The following is an 11,548-nucleotide window of genomic DNA, read 5'->3' as shown; positions in this document are numbered from 1 at the left end:
TTGAGCGAAAAGCTCCTAAGTTATTGGCCCACTCTCTCTCTCTCTCTCGTGAGGGTGGGTCGTTCTCAAATTATCCCTACAATTTAGCACCTTCCTCGGAGAAACTCCTCTTGAAGAAAATTCTGGCAGGTGCGATATGATCTGGTCAAGGCAAGAAAAAAAAAGCCAGGCATTTATGCGTAATGCAAACCGTTTCGGCAAACACGCCCGCGGTTTCGAGCTAATCGGAAACACCTGCATTTGTAGAATCTAGTATCATATGCGGCCTGTTTGCGCACATGCCGGCTCCCAGTAAATAGTTATTTCGCACGGTCACGAGTCATCCACAGAATCCACCGACACGGCTGGACGCCAAGCACCTTTTTTTTTGCGTGATAACACGATTGATTCGCGTGTTCACACCGCGTTGCTGCCTGTTAATGTGAGGTTGCGTTGTTGCGAATGAGCTTCTTTAATCTGGTCTCAAAGGGAAATGGTTATGAAAATGTGAAGATCGCGGAATAGCTCCTGTGTGCATGATATTCAATATTTGTCATCATTTTTGAAAGCTTCTGAATACACTCTCTCTCTCTCTCTTTTGTAAAAACACTCGTCGCTGGGTGTGCTGGGTGAAGGAAGTAAGAATGATTTACCAATCCAAAACAGCACCTAAATAGTTAAGTAGAAAGTATTACCTTCGTCGCGATCGTCAACGTGCCCTTTTGTGTTGCATTAAGCTTACATTGTGGTACGACCTAGCCCAATTTCCCAACGGCTACTAAGTGAGACACACACACTCGCTCTAGAATCGGCCCTACGGCCCAAAGTACGGACACTAAAATCCGATCCACCGGCAAGTGGTTCACCATGCGACTGGGAAATAATTAAACCAGCCCATCGCACCGATTGCATGATTAACGAAGCCCCGATCGAGACCATTCGCTGGCCCTCTACGATCCGGAAAAACGTGTGTGTTGCAGTTTTGCATCCCCTTTTCGTCGTCCACATTAAATGCACCGCACAAAGTAAACTCACCCCTTTAGCACGTCGTTAAATGTTTTGCTTGATAATTTCCATTTCCACTCGAAACGGGCGCCCGGGACCAAGCGATTATTAACGATGAGATGTTCTAAAGTCCATTGGCCGGTGAAGGATATTTGGAGGTCAGCATTGGCGTCGATCGGCGAGGATCGTGAAGGCAAACTTAAAAGCACCTCCTCCATTCGGTGGCCCACCTCCCGCCACGTGACCTACTGGGTAGCGAAAGAAGTGATGTTGAAAAACTGATATTTAATCCAAAAAACAAAAAAAAAACCCAATCCCCAACGATGTGCGATTGCCACCAGACCGTGACGCAGGAATAATTGTGCGACGTGCTGAAACAAATAAATAAAAAAAAATCGCGGCACTGACGAGCAGCAAAAAGCTATCAGTGACACTAAGTGTTACTAAGAGCAGAAGCAGAGCACCAACAAAAAAAGGCGCTGCTCGAAACGAGGAGATGAAAAAGCGTCATAGAGACCGAATTGGCGTCTCAAAAAATATGAGACGTATAAAAAGCTCGCTCGAAAAAGCCACCTGTACCAACGTCATTTTGTAACACTCGACGATGCGAACCGAGTGTGGGGTTTTTTTTTTGAATGCACGTTTGCGAAAATCGAATCGACTCTGGTACGAGCAAAAGTTCACCTCGTCCGAGGGCCGTCCCTTAATGCCAACCTTGGGGGCCTTGGGCATTGCGCTCCACGTGGTCGCCATTTTCCAGCGCCTCGATCGATCATTTTAATCGATTTTATTTCACCTTTCGAACCGCCCGTTTTGTTTATCGCTGCCGACCATGGGGCAGCATGGGGTTTTGGTTTTTTTGTTCTTTGTTCGGTAGCCTCGAATGGGAACCAATCTTCGATGAGCCCTTGGCGCGGTTCATCCGATCGATCGATAAACGGCTTGCGTTCTGATCGATTATCGACGATCGGGCCGATAGGGGTCGAATTGCGACGCATTTGATGGTGGATTGACTTCTGCGCGTCCACTGGCAACTCGATTTCGGTCGGCTGCTCCTTGCCAAGGACGGTCCGATAGCGAAATGGTTACGGTTCAGCGGAATATCCTTTGCCATGCGGCTATTAGCGGCCAAAGCAGAAAAAAGCAGCCCGCATTTCATTGCACTGGATGGAGCGCGCGTGTCCTTGAATCGAGAGATGCAGCTGTTACTCAGTTTTATTTTCTTAGTCTCTCTCTTTTTACCCGTCCATTCTGTGAAATGCTGTTCATCTAGCCAAACTTTGTCTAACGACCATGCGGCGATGTTTTATCGCATAACACTTATCCACGTGGTGTTGCAAAAAGGTTGCTTTTTTGGGAGATTTGCAAGGGAGATTTGCTATGGTATGGTTAGAATCGTTTGAAAAATAAGTATGATTGTTTTTTATTTAAGGCCTATCCGTATTTAGATTTGTATAATTATATGTGAGCTGAAAGGCATTTTCTCCCCACAGCCGCTGAGAGCCTTATCCCGGGCTGGCTCGGGTTTAAAAAAAATAAGTATGATGGATACTAAGCTTACAAAAAAGCTCTGTGCAGTTGAATCTCGATGGGAAAGATAAGAGAGCAATTCTGGTTTTTTTTTTGCGCCTAGTATTCCTGCGTGTAGAATACTCATTCAAAAAAAAAAAACCACTACAGCTTAAATTCCTCCGTTGCTTTCTTCGTGCTGATAAGAGCAGTTTTGTTCAGTTCACGCGACCAGCTTTCCACCGCCCCTGATGCATTCAAATCCATCCTCTGCGACCACATCCGGTGGCATCGAGGTGCTGAGAACCGATTTCACCCACAACCGGACCGCCTTCGGCTGAGCGTTTCACCTTGGCTGGTTTATAAGCTTCCAAGGTCACGTTTCCACCAGTTCGGCCTGGCTTGAATGCACGGGCGGAAAGTAAAGGTCCCCACGGACAAGGTACCTTGCAACAGATCCGTGTGGCCAAACCTTGGCCTATGGCGCCAACAGATGGTACCGGCGCCAACAATGTCAAACGCACCGTAAAACGAATTCCATTTCCACGAGTGGAAAACTGGGCATAATATTTCATCGGTTGTGGTTGTGGCGAGCTATTTTCCAGCATTTTTCGGCTTACTTTAGCCCACTGCTCCACGGTCAGCCGAATGGCGCACGGCCATTAAATCATAATACCGTTCCGCTGACCACGGGCTGCGATGCGGGCGTGATTTTTACATGCACCGAACGCACGGTGCCGGATTATGTAAAGCGCGGTTGGACAATTTTTGGCGTTTTATGTTAGGCTGCGGTTCGCCCGTAGTTTAGCTTTAGATGGATTTTTTCGCCGTTTTTGTTTTGTTTTCTTCTCGCCTTTCGTTCGTACGCCATTTCCCGCCCCGGCTGGCAAATTGCGTTCACGAACGGTGGCCATCGGCGCGCATCATCACCCTTGATCCACATTTGCGGCCCCCCGAAATCGGCATCGCCCGGATTATGTGAGCTCGAGCTGGGCGGGTTTTATGTCCTTAGTATGTTGTCTTTTCTTTCGCCTTCTTCTTTCCAACCAAACTACTCGGTCAGCGATCGCGATCGACGTGCGATGGTCACCTTCGTGCGTGATCGCATCGGAGTTGGGTGATTAGAGAAAGATTTAGGCAATTTTGCTGCAAACACCCCCAACACCTGCAGCTGATGATGTGCTAATGGTGGGTGAGAATTTCGCTAATTCGGTGGGATAACGATCGCAGCGGATTGCTTTAGAAATTATGGTAGTGGAAATTTAAACAAATCAATTTCATTTTTGTACAGATATCAAAGGCATAAATAGTTGTACAATTAGAAGGCTTTTTAGAAAAAAAAATTAAAACCTGATATGTCCCAATCTGTTATTAATTTTACCTATTAATCTTCGTTCACATACATCACAATTACGTCTCGTTGACTTCTTTCTACTCAATCCAAAGCTTTTCAATACCGTCCGAGTTAAACTAATTTGTTGGTTGTATTGATCATCGTTCCTTCAACAATATCGGTGTATTCGATCCCAAAGATCCAAAGATACCAAATCCAGTTCGTTAATACTATTCACTCTATTGAAAAAGCAGCGGTGAAGCAGAAAATCAAACGACGAATATTCAAACAGTCATTTTCATAAAGGCTGAAGGACGATGTACCAAAATAGAACTTGATTGATTCAGAGCTTTTTTTATCGCTCTGACTCATTCATTTCATCACTTTTTCATGCATATGCAGATCCGAGCGACAACATTTATTAATGAAGATTCGTAAAGATTAACTCGGTGTTAATGGCATCGTTTTAAGAGCCCAGTTGTCCGTGGGTAAAGTTTTGATTTTGGCTCTCAGCTAAACGCTTGCTTTATGGAACAGTTTTTGCGATGATAAAAAAAAAGATGAAGCTTTGCGGCTAGAATGTCTATTTTCAAACGGCTTCGTTTCAAGAACGTCTTCATTTCAAAAACAACATTGAGCGCCAAGGCAAGAGTGGGAATTGTTTTCCGAAGCGACGGTGGCCATTTTGTTCTCCACCGAGAGTCCTTCCGGGCTGGGCACAGCCATTCAAAAATGCTCCTTTGTTCTGGAGCAGCCCTGATCGTGGCTAAAATAAACCCACGAGAGAGAGAGAGAGAAAAAACCACACACACACACAACACAGATTGCCCTCTTGCGCACTTGCGCACTATTGTTTATCACCGTTTCCGTGAGGGTTGAAGTTTGCTCGAATTGCCACCACATCCTCCACCCAGGTCATCAATCTTTGTCACGTACCGGCACGTGCTCCGGCGAACGCGATGGCGTAGCTCCGGGACCCGGAAAAGCCGGAAGTGTCCTTCCGCCGGTCGAAGCGGATCGGCCACTCGTGCCACCGCAAGAAAGGTCAGCCCGCCTAATTATTCGGTGCGATCTCGTCAGCTGCTCCACAGTGCCGTTAAGGTCGCACGAGGTGTTCAATTTGCTGGTGTCCTCGATGGCGCACTTCAAAAACCGTAATTGCACGCGGGAGGGATTGCCGCGTAAATCACTTCCGAAGATGATGCGGCGATGGTTTCGGTCGGAGAGGGTTCGATGGTCTCGGTTCGAAGCACCACCGAAACCGGCCGTTTGGCGGTTAAGTGCCCGCGGATCTCTATCCGGTACGGTGACGACTTCACGGTTTCACGACCGTTCGAGAGGTGGCCATCTAATTGAGCGAGCTTTGGCAGTTGTTGCTGCTGCTGCTGCTGCTGCAGCAAAACGGGGCCATCGTTTCCGGTGTGCATTGCGAGGCAACTTGCCGCTGGCCGGTTACCCAACATGGGTCCCAAAATGGGCCAGTTACCACAGCCCGACTGGCCTGGTGGCTCGCAAAACTGTTGCGCTTGCTTCCGGCTCGGAGTGGGCTGCTTTCCAAGTTGTCGACCTCCCTCCTTTCCAAGGTCACTCCCAAGAATGCACTCGCACTGGAATGTACATGCATGAGAGAGAGAGAGAGATGCACATTTGCGTGCAGGAAAAGGCTCGATCATAAACATGAACGCCCACATGGATGATCTTCAAACAAAACACGTGTTTCGGGGTTAACGCTTTCGCTCCGCATAACCTTCAGGCAACCGTACGGACTTGACCATCAGAACATCGTTCCGTGACCTTCCGGGACGGGAGTTAATAATTCGTTTTTGTTTACCGAGCCCGCTGTCGATCGGTGTCACACAAAATCCAGCCCAAAATCGGCCACCAAACGACTGGTGCGAGAACGAGTGAGGGCAACACTCGTTAACTCGGAGCGTTGCAGACATGACATTTAGTGTTCTCATTAAAATGCCTTTCGCAAGACTGCGCGCTTCTCTAATCGGTTCGGAAATGGGGTTCAAAATTTTGCCCGCACTTAAGCAACGGTGGATGTTTTGCAATTCTATCGTCACGGTTACGTATGCCAATTCGTCGGGGCGCATGTTTGTAGGGCTGCGGTTGTATCTAATCGTAAATGTATCGAAATCATGTCGCATACTTCCGACGACTAGAAGGGCCTGCGCCAAAGAAAGTACACAAACTAAGTGACAGGGTTCAGGTTGATTATTTTCAAGGCTTTACTCGCAATGTTGCAACCTAATCGGGCGGTCTGTACTTTCACTTTCTTATCTGCTCAGTAGAGGTTTGATTACCTTCTGAATGCTAGCATTCGTGCTAGTTTTCGAGCAGAAAGTAAGAAAACTAGCTCGTCTCTAACAAGTGTGCCAAGTTTCGTTTTTAGTACAACGATGATAGCACTACAAAGTGAGGTATCCGGACAAGATTTCGGTTCTTCGACCAAAACCACGACACCAATCAACCAATTTAGGAACAGCACCGTGTCGGCAAATGTATTACGCTACGCTCACGACCGGGTGGTTCGTCCAAAAAGATCCAGCACAAAATCACGTTCTTCGCATGTTAGATAATTTGCTCCGGGTCCGATCTGGAAACCACGGAAACGCTCACGTCCGCAACTGACGCAAGCCATCGTACTACGTCTGCCGCAAATAATTCGCCACGACATCAAGCATTATTTAGATTCTCGCGGGTCATCATCGCACCCGAAAAAATATCAAACAGGAACCCGAACCCCGGCTCATCGACGTGAGGATCGGTCGATTTGACGTCACCCCAGCAAACCATCCAATTTGTTCCGATCGGTCGGTCAACGGGAAGCCATTTTGTTTGCGTGTACTTTGGACCTCGGGAAACTCCAGCAAGCCCGCAGGCGTGTAAAAAGGTACAAGTTCAATCAATGTTCAATTGTCGACGATGTACGGAGGCCGTCATTTTTTTTTATGTCTTCGGCCCACTCGAAAACACACCTTTCGCAGGGTAGAATAGAAGCGACTTCGAAAAAAAAGCAACCTCTTTGCTCAAGGGGCTTCCTCCCGATGGAGGCTTGAGGGTGCATTGTCTCAGCTCAAACCCTAGTATTAGTGGGTTTATTTTTTGTGATCCTTCTTCCACTGACAACCGCCAAGTCACTCGCGTCAATACCAGGAGAGTCTCGAGAAGGCGTTCTGGAAGTTTTCCAAAGATAGAACCACCTATGGTACATCCGGAGACGTTACCACACGGTTACCGAAGAATCGGAGAAGTACCGCCAGGTTTTTTTTCATCTTTTCGATGAACCACTCCTCTACGAACGGTTGCCAACAAGATGGCTCAAATAATGACTTTTATTTCGCTCGTTTCGGTCCATCGAGCGGTTTGTTTGCAGCAGTTATTTGTCCCTTGGCGTATGTACCAGAGAAAAAAAAATTCAACAATAAGAAACATAGGCTTCCGCTACAGGTTTCGTACGCAAATTCAATAATGCCCCAGACCCAAGGCAGCATCTCAAAGAAAACCATCACATTAGGCGAAGTGTTTACCGCCGAACAGATTTAACAGTAAAAAGTTGTGGAAATCTTACAGGTTTAAATGGCGATGGGAGGTTATCTCACACACAAAAAATTATGAGGAGAACCCCAACCCCAACCCGAGAACTATTTGCAAACGAATCCGGACGCTGTTTGTACCGTTTTCTACCTCATGATCCTTTGCCCGCCCATGCTCACCTCGAACATTGACCGATATGAAGTGTCACTCCCGAGAGACTGGCACCGGTGACGAGTGAAAAACCCCATCACGAGATTGCCCTCGTCACCGGAGCTTCTGTTTGCACCTGCAAATTGTGAAGCGTTTGTTTGCGTTCCAGCTCGAGGTGGCCCCTTTTTTGTTAGATCCGGCCACCATTTCTGGGCGTAAGCAGCTCACTTGGGAGATCCGCTTGAAGTGTGCTCGATACATCCAGCTAATTGATCATTTCCTCGGCTCTGCCTTCCAGAAACTTCCCGAAACCCTGACGTGACGCATACGCGTCGGAGGTTTGGTCTTTGTCACCTGCCGCCATATTACCCAGTACGTGATGCTGTACTAACAATGTAGTACACTTGTTTGCGCCGGATCGAAGCTTGACGCATCTGACGTCAGATGTCTGGGTGTTGAGCTTCGGTGGGCCCGAACACCGATCGGTTACCGATCTATTAGATCCCGAGCGGTTCGGTTTTCTTTTCCCTGTCAGTCGGAAGCGATCGCGAATGTCAGCGATCGGGCAAATAAAAAATGTCCCTGCCCGGCAGTGCCCGCGGGGTAGTGCGTCAAGAGAAAAGCCCAAATCACGCTACTTGCGCAAGCGTTAGGTGACGCGAGGCGTTTTGCTCGCAAAACAATTAGCAGGTGAGTAGGGATTTATTTATTGCGTTTGTTTTTAATTGGTACACGTGTTCCTGGCTACGGTCCGGTGGAATGTGACTCGCCGGCCAAGTGGTCAGTACCGGTGGTGATAATTTATGGAACGGAACTCGAGAACAGCGACGAATGCGATTAATCGCATTACAATTTCCTGGTATCCGCATCAAATAGATGAGTTTTCAACGCGAGCCTCCCATGACTGTCGTGTTGGAGTAATTCTATTTCCGCATAGAAAGGCATACATCCACAAATAACGATACGCTTGAAATTTAATCAAAAGCCAAGAGCCAGAAGTATCAGAACTTGTAGGATGCAGTACTTTCAACTACCAAATGAGAGTTTCATGAGCGGTTAAATATGTAGTTGGTTCGGTTTTTAGTGCTCAGATCAGAAACAAGCTGATATGAACGCATCTAAACGGTTGCAAAACACAGTAGCATTTTGACAATGTTCATGACACGTATGTGTAGAAATACGTAAGATGAACGACATGAGCCACTATAGTAGCCTAGTAATCAATGCGCGAAGCTCCAATTCCTACCAGCCCACGATTCATGGTTAGCTAAAACCGAAATAGCCCGAGTACGCTCAAGGGATCGTAAAGCTCAACTTTCAGGGCCAACGGAGGTGGCTTTAATGATGCGGTGTCTAGAAAACACACCGCTAAGCTATTTTCTTTAAAAAATGATAGTCGAAGGGCCAAACCACGCTCATGAGCGTCACTGTATGGTGAGCTAGTTTTTTGTGATGTTTGATATTGTTCCGTGCTGATAAATTAGTCACTAGTTGTTCCGGTGGCACTCATGAAGGCTGAGTGCCGTTTTTGCGCTTGTGGGCGTCCATAAAGCGTTTTATGATAAGTGCGAGCTGTTCTGGCCACGTTTTGTACGGCTTAAATGAACACCATTCTATTATTTTAACATATCTAGTCGTTGTTGGTTATGATGTGTAAAGGTCAGATCCGACACTTGTTTACGGTGGAGTGGCGGACTTTCTGATTTTACGCAGTTAGAGCAAGGAAGGATAACGGGCGAGTGAATCACGTTTGGATTATTTTCGTCAATCTCGCGGCTGTGTTTTTGCCTCTGTAGCGTTCGATTTACGTAAACTAGACTGCAAATGCTGATGTGCTTCGTAACCGGATATTAAACATGTTTGTTGTTTGTCAAAATATATTAAAAAGGAATTAAAATCGACGATTTTAGGGAGGAGGTTTTTGAGATCGGGGAAGCTGCTTTTAAAACCTAAAAGATCCAACCGGATATGTTGATTACGGAGGTGAAAAAAAAAACAATGCGATGGTAGAGCTAACTTACATCGAACAAACAACAAGATTAGATGTTGATCTAATTTACAGATTGAATAAGTTACGTTGAGTTATAAACTGAAGTAACTAAATACAGGAAGCTACATTGCACCCGAAATCACTTCTGTTCTCTCATTTGAATGCTGAAATCAAGAAAATGGCATGGGTCGGAAGCAACAAGTGGAGCGCCAAAAAATCAACAGTTGATTTAGACTTCGATGGTGATCATAAAAAAGCAAATCAACAAGTAGCACGTTTTTCGATGCCTCTGATATATACACACTGGAGGGCGATAGCTGCGATCCAAATGAACCTGACCGCATGTCCTTGGTAACGGGCGAGACCAACGGTCATTCAAGGGCCTGCCTGTTTACTACTTCCTGTAATAATGTAATTATCCTACCAAAACGACCTTCCCCTTGGTCGAAGGAACCGTTCGTTTGCGTGTAGGGGTGTTTTCTCGTTGCATACGAGGGAGATCGATGCATCTATATAGGGTGGTCGAAGGGCGGAAACTGCTTCCGAACTGGATTGAACATGCAATGAAGAAAAACGCGCGCAGCGGTATCTTATCAACTAACGTATCGTATTGAAATTTAAAATGTCATTACTTTAAGGATGATTAGTGGATGAATGATTTTCTAGAATAAACTTATTATAACTACAGAAATTTTGCAGAAAAATGATTATCAAGTCTTTAGTTTATTTGTAGTCATTCAATCTTCAAAGCTCATGGTTAAACAAGTTTGAAAATTAGTTATATTTTATGCGTTGAAATAGATTAACATTTTTTCAAACAGATCAATCGTTATAGAAGGGGGCTATAATTGTTTACAAATCATTAGTGCGGTTCGTAGCTTACGAAACATGGGAAACAGAAGCAGAAGAGAAACACATTTTTTTGTCGATTGCCATAAAAATCACTCAAATTGTATTGCATTTCAAAATTGATTACCACAAGATAGCACATCAGCAGGGTCCTGTCCCCCCCCCCCCCCACGGAAACGAGGATGAAATGTATGCGTAAGTTGCCGGTATTTTTACGAATGCGTATGAGTATGTGTTTGAGCTTAAAATGAGAAGAGAGAGAGAGAGCGAGGTTAACTCAGTACAATTTATGAGAGCCATCATCCAGGGCTGCTTATGAAAGCAAGCAATCAACATAGGCTTTTTTTGAACAAATCTTCTCTTGCACGGTAGTCCAAAGTCCTTAAATAATATTGATAAAAAAGAGAAGAAAAAACAAAATTCTAAACCCCATAAAATGACAAACAGTACCACAATTCCACCATGGACCCTCATATATTTAATTTCATAGCCTCCTGAAATGTGCCCTTCATCCAATTTGTAGTACATACGTGGGCACTCGACCAATGTTTGTCACTTTACTTGAGTACCCCTGCATTTTACTCTCACTCTCACCGCTCCTCGTTATCTCTTGTGAGTTAACTTTCTCTCTCTTTCTCTCTCTCTTAATCTATCTCTCATGGGCTCAAGTCAGAGAGTACAGGATTATGCTCGCGACACTGCACTCGGCACGTGGTTGAACCTGAATTGTGCATGCTTGTGTGTGTGTCTGTGCTCTCTCCTTTATTTTTTTCTTTTCTCTTTATCTCTTTCTCTCCCGCATGCTCCAGAGGAGACCCACCCACTGTGGGGCCGCCTGGTACTCATGACGGACACAAATGCTGGTGCATCATATGCAATTTTGCGAAGTAAAACATAACATTTTATGTTGGGTTACACTACACACACGCTAGCAACAGTATCGGAAAGCAACGTTATGGTTAAGAACGGATTTTTTTTATTTCTAACCATTATCCAATCCATAAATACTCGATAGCTTATGTGCATGATAGATACATATATTATGAGAAGGTCCAGTGAGTCGTATACGCAAATATGTGCTCAGAAAGACATTTAAAAAGCAACAGCAACAAACCCCGCCGCAATGAAACCTAATTGCTAGAGTAATTTATTTCTCGCCTGGCCAATCATTCAAAATTAAAACACACCAC

Source organism: Anopheles nili, chromosome 2 (genome assembly GCF_943737925.1).
Source record: "Anopheles nili chromosome 2, idAnoNiliSN_F5_01, whole genome shotgun sequence".
Classification (NCBI taxonomy): domain Eukaryota; kingdom Metazoa; phylum Arthropoda; class Insecta; order Diptera; family Culicidae; genus Anopheles; species Anopheles nili.
The sequence above is the reverse complement of the archived record's forward strand: the minus strand, read 5'-3'. Positions refer to the sequence as shown.